This window comes from Etheostoma spectabile, chromosome 6, assembly GCF_008692095.1.
Source record: "Etheostoma spectabile isolate EspeVRDwgs_2016 chromosome 6, UIUC_Espe_1.0, whole genome shotgun sequence".
Lineage (NCBI taxonomy): Eukaryota > Metazoa > Chordata > Actinopteri > Perciformes > Percidae > Etheostoma > Etheostoma spectabile.
Genome location: NC_045738.1, coordinates 25,068,074 through 25,076,979, shown reverse-complemented (window position 1 = coordinate 25,076,979; position 8,906 = coordinate 25,068,074). Strand labels below are relative to the sequence as shown.

Below are 8,906 nucleotides of genomic sequence, written 5' to 3'. Positions count from 1 at the left end.
CCGAGGGCCTGTGGTCTGCGAAATTCCCCAGTACACTGTTTTTGTCCCACTCCGCCGCAGAATGTATTTGGATAACATGTGGTCCTCCATGTCTCCTTCTTCTAACCTGCCGGAGCTGGGAAGTGTCGATACCCGTTAGCAGCGTTAGCAGCGTTAGCAGCGTTAGCAGCGTTAGCAGCTGTGAGTTGATCATGTGACAGCGAAAACAAGAAAGGCAGAGCAGTATGTCCTGTATGTCCCTCAGTGGCTAACATATTTCAAGATGGAGCATGAATATAGAGTGTCTACCCCAGTTCATGCAAATCGAAAAGTAAAATTTCAAACCAATAAGAATGCTTGAAATTGATGGTGGTGGTTAGTATTCATAAAAAAGGTCAAGTTTGTGAAGGGCAATACAGATTTTTGTAATGCTTATATAACTACAAAAGTTACACGCTGGACCTTTAACTTTGGTAGTTCATTCTTGACACAGGAGTGGTTTTGGCGTGGAAATGGTCAAATAAAATCATTGGTTGTTTTTACAGATTTTGACATCTTTAATCCAAAAACAATATTGCAATCGGCCTTGGAAAAGCAAGTCCGAGTCCCTCGTGTACTCTGATAGCCCGACATGTTGAGAAGTGAAGGCGCCACTACGTCCGCGGTGCCATTCAGAGATGGCGTGTGGAAGCTGTAAGCCGTTAGCATGAAGCAAAAACAACTTTCCTAGCCACAGCAGCAAAGTGTACAGGTCAACGGGCAGAGCTTCTGGGAATCTGCTGCTCATGTGGCCCCCCCCCCCCAAGGTACACCGGCTGCTCCCCGACACCAGTTCATCCAAAATCCTCCTGTTCATTCTCTGTTGAATCCCTACATTGAGTATGTTTAGATACACACTAATATTCCGAATATGACAATTTTCCAAATTTGATACGGGTCATGCAACAGCTTATTGTGTTTGGATATTCTGAATATTCATTAATTAATTCTGAATTTAGCATTTTCTGATTAAGACATGTTGCATATAGCAGTATCATTCAGGTTTTAGAAGCATTATTTGGACACGTATACAGTGCATTCACATTGTTTTTTGCTGCAGTTTGTAACAGTTTTGCGGCCAGTTTACAGACTTTTTAGGTCGTCTCTTTACGTTGCTATGGTTATTGTTGACAAAGCAACCAGCCGACAGTTTGCAGGGCTGCGGTAGCGATGCGTGGCCAACAGAAAAGGGGAAACACTAAGTCTGGCTAAGCTCAATAGATGTGAGATTGAGCATCGGTCTGGGGGGGTCTGCTCTGTATTTTCTCTGCACAAGGGGCGGGACAAACGGCCATAGTTCTAATGACTCTGTACGCAATTTATAGTCCTTCAACCAATCAGATCAGCGATCAGGGGGACGTAGCAGCGGCATCAACGGGTTTGCTGTGCTCCGTTGGCGTTCGGTGGCCGCCGCTATGTTGAATGTAAAGAAGAAGCTGATTGGTTGCTGCTCTATCATCATAGTGTTAAACCCACCAGTAGCGCCAGGTAGATAAGCCAGTTTGTGATTGGTCCCCGCAAAATTGAACGGAAGCAGGAGAATTAAACGTGCAGGTTTCCAGACTGAGCGGGGCGGGGCTTACCCAGTGTAAGAAACACAGCTACTTTTAAACAAAATAATGGACTTTAAAACGTTCCACCTCTTTCCTACATTCTGGGTAGGGAAACCACAGTGAACCAGGTCCTTGCCCTGGTTGAATACTTCATAGTAGCCTTTGTATTAACTAGTATCTACTAAACAAATGGTGAGTTTCATCCTGATTGATGTTGGCAGTCGTAAAAACCAACAAGCTGTGGAAAATCACCATGTTCAACTGTTAAATAGAGCAGTTACTGTCTCTTCCTGCCTGCTTCCGTTAATTAGCGGGACACTGTAGAGACAGAGGACTGTTTGTCAGTAGGAGATGTGGCAGCTCAACACAGGCTTGGCCACCACACTGCGTTCCTCACAAAAATCACTGGACACGTGGTACAGTCAATTTTCAGTCTGAATAAAAATGTGGAAAAATATGTCATTTTAGTCCAAATCCTCTTTACACTCACATTTACACACTCATATTTTAGAAATACTAATTACATGCACGCACACACATACACGCGTGCACACATACACACACAAACATAAAGCATACATAAAGCAGCGTATTAAACCATCAGCCCCATCTCAGCCCAGGGTGTTCAGTGAGTGACATTTAAGGGCAGTCGGACTCAGTTCATTAAACAGGATCAGACATAACGGGACCTCCCTGCAGGAGTAGGGGTCAGATGTCGGGACCCCTGGGCTTCGGGGGCATGGGTGGAAGGTGGGAGGAGGTGTGGGCCTGTCAGTCCGATTCTGTCAAGCTGGTTTGTGTAGAGTCGTGCAGCAAATGACTAAAACTCACATAGCGTTTGTTTTTTTTACATTTTTCAGAACTTAGTTCACAGCAGAAAGTGGACAATACCCATGCTGCTGAAGTACATTTGAACACACCTGCTGTCCATCAGGGGCTTATTAAGTGCTGTTCCCTGATAGTGACTGGTCTTTAGAAGTAAAGGATAAAACACTCGATGTTTAACCAGGAAACAGGTGTTCATGTCCTGGAGAAGTTAAGGATAAAACACAAGACTTTTACCAGGAAACAGGTGTTCATGTCCTGGAGAAGTTAAGGAGAAAACACAAGACTTTCACCTGGAAACAGGTGTTCATGTCCTGGAGAAGTTAAGGAGAAAACACAAGACTTTCACCAGGAAACAGGTGTTCATGTCCTAGGGAAGTTAAGGAGAAACACTAAGACTTTCACAGGAAACAGGTGTTCATGTCCTGGGAAGTTAAGGAGAAACACCAGACTTTCACCAGGAAACAGGTGTTCATGTCCTGGAATAGTTAAGGAAACACAAGACTTTCACAAGGAAACAGGTGTTCATGTCCTGGAGAAGTTAAGGAGAAAACACAAGACTTTCACCTGGAAACAGGTGTTCATGTCCTGGAGAAGTTAGGAGAAAACACAAGACTTTCACCAGGAAACAGGTGTTCATGTCCTGAGAAGTTAAGGAGAAAACACAAGACTTTCACCAGGAAACAGGTGTTCATGTCCTGGAGAAGTTAAGGAGAAAACACAAGACTTTCACCAGGAAACATGTGTTTAGTCCTGGAGAAGTTAGGAAGAAACACAAGACTTTCACCAGGAAACAGGTCTTCATGTCCTGGAGAAGTTAAGGAGAACAAGACTTTCACCAGGAAACAGGTGTTCATATCCTGGAGAAGTTAAGGAGAAAACACCAGACTTTCACCGGAAACAGGTGTTCATGTCCTGGAGAAGTTAAGGAGAAAACACCAGACTTTCATCAGGAAACAGGTGTTCATGTCCTGGAGAAGTTGAGAAAAACAAGACTTTCACCAGGAAACAGGTTTCATGTCCTGGAGAAGTTAAGGAGAAACACAAGACTTTCACCAGGAAACAGGTGTTCATGTCCTGGAGAAGTTAAGGAGAAAACACAAGCTTCACCAGGAAACAGGTGTTCATCCTGGAGAAGTTAAGGAGAAAACACAAGACTTTCACCTGGAAACAGGTGTTCATTCCTGAGAAGTTAAGGAGAAACCAAGACTTTCCAGAACAGTGTCTGTCCTGAGAATTAAGGAGAAAACACAAGACTTTCACCGGAAACAGGTGTTCATGTCCTGGAGAAGTTAAGGAGAAAACACAAGACTTTCACCTGAAACAGGTGTTCATGTCCTGGAAAGTTAAGGAGAAACACAAGACTTTCACCAGGAAACAGGTGTTCATCTGTCCGAGGGAAGTTAAGGAGAAAACAAAGACTTTCACCAGGAAACAGGTGTTCATGTCCTGGAGAAGTTAGGAGAAAACACAGACTTTCACCGAAACAGGTGTTCATGTCCTGAGAATTAGAGGAAAACACCAGAAAACACCAGACTTTCACCAGGAAACAGGTGTTCATGTCCTTGGGAGTAATACTTAAGGGGGCCGCTGTTTTTAAATCCAAACCATGATATTTTTGTCTATTCTTAACTAGTCGTTTTGGACTGTTGTTGCCACATGACACTCACCTTTTGTCGGCTAATCTTAACTGTAACGGCCTCTGAAATGACAGTATCGCTGTAATTTTGTAGGATATCATACGAATTGTTGTGAATACGTTGCATAATTGAGGATGGTAGGAGTAGGAGGGGCAAGGAGGCAAAGGACAAGAGGGACAGAGAGCAAGGGGAGCTGCAACAGAAAGCAGAAGGAGGTTTAGATGGCTGAGTTTATGGGTTTGGGGTTGGACCAGTGAATGCAGCACATCTCCTCTGGTCTGGCCTGTTATTTCGGGTTATGGTGTCATATCAGTCCAATTACAGTTCACGTGCATATCCATGAACTTCCATGTTCATATGCCAGCATCCAGACTTTGCCTTTATTACATTCTGTCCCATCTTACACATGAGTATTCACTCGACAGGAGTATTCTGAACTCTGTTGTTCCAAACAGCCGAAAAAATGGCCGTAGTGTCTGTGACAGTGTGGGGTTACACTGTAGTTAAATAGAGACAACCTGTTTTCTTTTATCATAGTCAGTAACAGCTCAGGAATGGATTGGGCCTTACTGTTATGATCTAATACAAAACTGCAGTAATCTGCCAAGCTTAGGACATCCAGCAATTTTGTTGGGAGGAGAACGACAGTTTAAGACTAAAGGCTTTCTGGATTTTGGTCAGATACACAGCAGATGAACAGGACTAAGCACCTGCACCTACTCATGATGTGTGGCTAAACCGTGAGGTAGGGCGCAGAGCAAAGAGGCAAAGTGAATCGCAGCGATCTTTGGTTGTGCCTTGAAAGGTCAGTGGCAACGAGGTCTAAGGGGACTTGAGCGCAGTTCTCCGTGGACATTCTGAGAGGCGCGCGACACCAGTGGTAGCGCTGCACCTAGCTGAGCGGCCCCCTCCCCCCGTAAGAAAACACTGGGACGGCCAGCGCAAAGCGGTTCGGGCAAAACATTCTCACTCCCATCACGTCAAAACGTGACGCTCAGTGTTTGTTGTTGAGGCAGGAAGTCTCTTTTAGCATGGAGTCTGGTGGCTGTAACCCTGACCCTGACCCTAACCCTCTACCCTAACCCTTAAAAAAAGGTTCTTACTCGTTAACAGAAAGGTCGACCTCCATGAATGTGTTCACCATCATGGCACGTCCTCCATCCGTCACAAACCACTGTACACGTTGAGCAGGAAGACCATTACTGAGAGCACAGAAAGCTGAACGAGAACTCCTCTCTTCCAGCCTCAGGGTCTCCTCAGGACTACGTAAAAACCTGATTGAGACACATAGTCCAAATGCACTGTATACATGTCATGTCAAACCGGAAAGATACTGGCATATCACACATGTCTGTAGTTTATGTAGCCTGTTGTATTCTGTATTCTTGTATTGTATTGAATATGAACGTTTATGTTGTCTTATGCTTTTCTTGGCCAGGTTGCAAATGAGAACCTGCCTGGTTCAATAAAGGTTGAATAGAATAGATTTAAAAAATGTCTTAAACAACAAATGCTATAAGCTTATTCGGAATATTGAAACAAAATCTGCTGTTCACAAGACCCATATCAAATTTGGAATATTGTTACATCTGGAATAACAGTAAATTAGTGTTGATGTAAATATAATCAGAGAGTCTTCTAGGTCAGGGTCAAGCACATATTTGCTGACAGACAGAGAAAACTTCTTCTTTTGGAAATGAAGTAGTAAATGTTTTTATTAAGGCGGATTATATTTTAGCAAATCTTGAGCAGAAAGTTTAGGTTTAAGGGCAAACTATGGCATAAATGTGGAGGTATGTGTGAATATTAGATATCAGTCGTCAGGTTTTAGCCAGAAAGTCTCAAGTCAGGTTTCAGAAATGCAAATCAGCGTACTTGGCTGCTTCTGTTCGTCTTTTTGTTTTCCTCTATAATCCCTTCTTTCCTAGTTGGTCCATTTCTATTGTCCTGTATCTGTCTGTCCCAGCACAAAGTAATTTAAGGATTTCATTTTTTGGGGGGGGAGGGTGAGACTATCTCTGTTAAAAGGACAGCCAGCAGCTGGCCAGGCCTGCCAAATCCTCCAAACAAAACCCACCCACCGGCTCCATCTGCTTCCCAAGTGGAACCCCCTGACACACACACACACACACACACACACACACACACACACACACACACCTACTTGGTGCTCTTTGATTCTAAGACAGCAGAAGCCTAAATCTGTTATTATTACATCAGATCCCTTCAAAACAACAAATCCCTTGTTCGCTTATACGATACAACTTTGTCAGTTTACCCTGAAGTTCGCTTTGCGTTCCCGAGCAGCTACGCTCAAAAGAAGAAATAAAGAGGAAAAATACACACAAAGTTAGACAACAATTACACATACAGTACAGCAATGAAAACATATCAACAGCTGTGACAAAGGAGCATGTTTCATGATATGCTGGATCCAGATCTTAATTGGCAGCCCACTGGGTTTGCTTTAGCAACAGACTGCTGTATAGAAGAGATTATAGGCCTGTTGGATGTAAACCAGGGGCGGGACACGGCCTGTTAGAAGGCACAAGTTGGCGGTATTAATTTCCAACATGCACAGAGTCAGAAGTGATGCTGTGAGCGAGTCTGGGCGTGCTCTCCTTGTTGTTGACAGTGAAGTGACGAGTGATGACACTCATTCATTTACACATGGCTACGATACTTTTAAAATGGTGCTGGTGCCTAAACGGTGCCAGAACTCATACTTTTAAAACGAGTAAAAAAAATATATACAGTGTGTGTGTGTTTGTGTGTATATATATGTATATATGTGTGTATATATATACACACATATATACATATATATATACACATATGTGTGTGTGTGTGTGTATATATATATGTATGTATATATTTATATATGTGTGTGTGTGTGTGTGTGTGTGTGTGTGCGTGCGTGTGTGTGTGTGTGTATATAGTGTATATATATGTATATATATGTGTGTGTGTGTGTGTATATACTGTATATACTGTATATGTATGTATATGTATTATGTGTGTGTGTGTGTGAATTTTTTTAAAGGAGCACCAAACTGAAATGAATACTGTACTGTGGTGTGTGTGTGTGTGTGTGTGTGTGTGTGTGTGTATATACATACATATATGTGTGTGTGTGTGTGTGTATATATGTATGTATATATATATGTGTGTGTGTGGGTGTATATAGTGTATATATATGTGTGTGTGTGTATATAGTGTATATATATGTATGTATATGTATTGTGTGTGTGTGTGCTTGGGTGTGGTGCGGCTGGTGGTGCGTGTGTGTGCGTGCGTGCGTGGCGTGTTGTGTGTGGGAGATTTTTTTTAAAGGAGCACAAATGAAATGCATACTGTACTGTGTGGTGTGCTAGGGTGTGTGTGTGTGTGTGTGTGTGTGTGTGTGTGTGTGTGTGTGTGTGTGTATATATTACGTCGCTGAAACAAAGCAAGCAGCATTCAGGCTCAGGATGTGCAGCTTTTCTGAAGAGAGATGTAAGATGTGTTGAGAGTTAAAAGGCCCTGCACATCCTTGGTAAACCCACACAGGAGACTCATTTGGCTGAGTAGACCTCTTCACAGGAGGGTGCGGTGTGTACAGATTGGCTTGACTGGCATCTCTTTCACTCCCCTGGTAGCTCTGGTGTCCACCTCCTAGGGCAAGAGAAACCATTCTTTTATCATTGTTATTAGCAGGGGTGTAGCACAACATTCTGTAGGGATATTTCTATGGGCCCCTCCCCTCATCCACACCTATTCGTTCTAGCATCTTTTTGGGCTTTCCTCCCATCAGGGTACTGGGTACTCAGTCCCCTTTACCCCTCAGTCCGACACCCCTGCTTATTAGTACACAAAGTCTGGTGACCTCACATAATAACGCCTGCCTTCAAGCTAAGCAGAGTGCTAATTAGCCCGAATGACCGGTAACACTTGTGTGGGGGTGTCATTCAGTGAGTTAATCCAAACCCAATTAAAATGCCATAATTGACCAAATGACACTGAATGTCACCGCTTCAAACAAAGTGGTACCATGGGAAGTCCCAGGAAATGAACTTTGAAGGAACAGGTGTTCAGTACAGTCTGGACGTCAATCCATATTATGTTATACTATACACTCTATTTAATACTCACACACCAGGGTACAAAGCTGGGCGATATGGAGAAAATCATGTGTCAGGACATTTTTTAACCAAATACTTAATATTTCTTTTACACCCATATTGTAGGCTTGGCAGATTTGGGTTAGTAGTAATCATCAGTAATGTGGATACAATTACTAAGTTAGTAAAGGTAAATTATAGAACAGACAACAGCCTGGTTAGTTCAGAACATGACATCACTGTTATGCAGCCTTTAAAACCAGGAAAAGACAACACTTATTAAAGTTATGTTACAATATCCTAAATCGAAGATGATACATACAAGAAATCAATATGATTTGGATATATTGCCCAGCCCTACACCAGTGCGTTAATACAGCGCTCAGTCATCTTAACCAATGTCACACACCAGCCCGGGAGAATAATGGCCGTTATACACCCCTAACAGAGGCGTCCTGCTCTAACCTTTGTGGTCTTGCTGTCAACATTATCTTCCTGGTAAGGTTGGGATATAGACTCGGGCACTCTCTAATAAATAACCCATATTAAAATATAAAGAAACTAAAATATCTAATACACTTGAACCCATGCTCTCATGACTGACACAAACTGTTGATTTTGAGCTGTGTGCAGACACAAAATGTGATAAAATGGGATGTGATTGGTTGCTCTGTGTCACTGACACGCTGTCTCTGTCTCTGTCTCTGTTCCAGGTGGCTGTTGTAAAAATAAAAAAATGAAAGATGAAGACAAAGATGGTGAGATGGAGG

The 8,906-nt window shown here is 42.9% G+C and overlaps 1 protein-coding gene across 1 annotated transcript in view; it reads left to right on the top strand.

The window, feature by feature from the left end:
• Positions 1–8,906, top strand: part of cdk14 (cyclin dependent kinase 14) — a 205,066-nt gene that overhangs the window by 194,189 nt on the left and 1,971 nt on the right. The window contains 1 exon segment of the mRNA XM_032517690.1: positions 8,850–8,906. This exon segment is cut by the window's right edge and continues 1,971 nt beyond it. The gene's annotated coding sequence lies outside the window, so the exon portion shown is untranslated.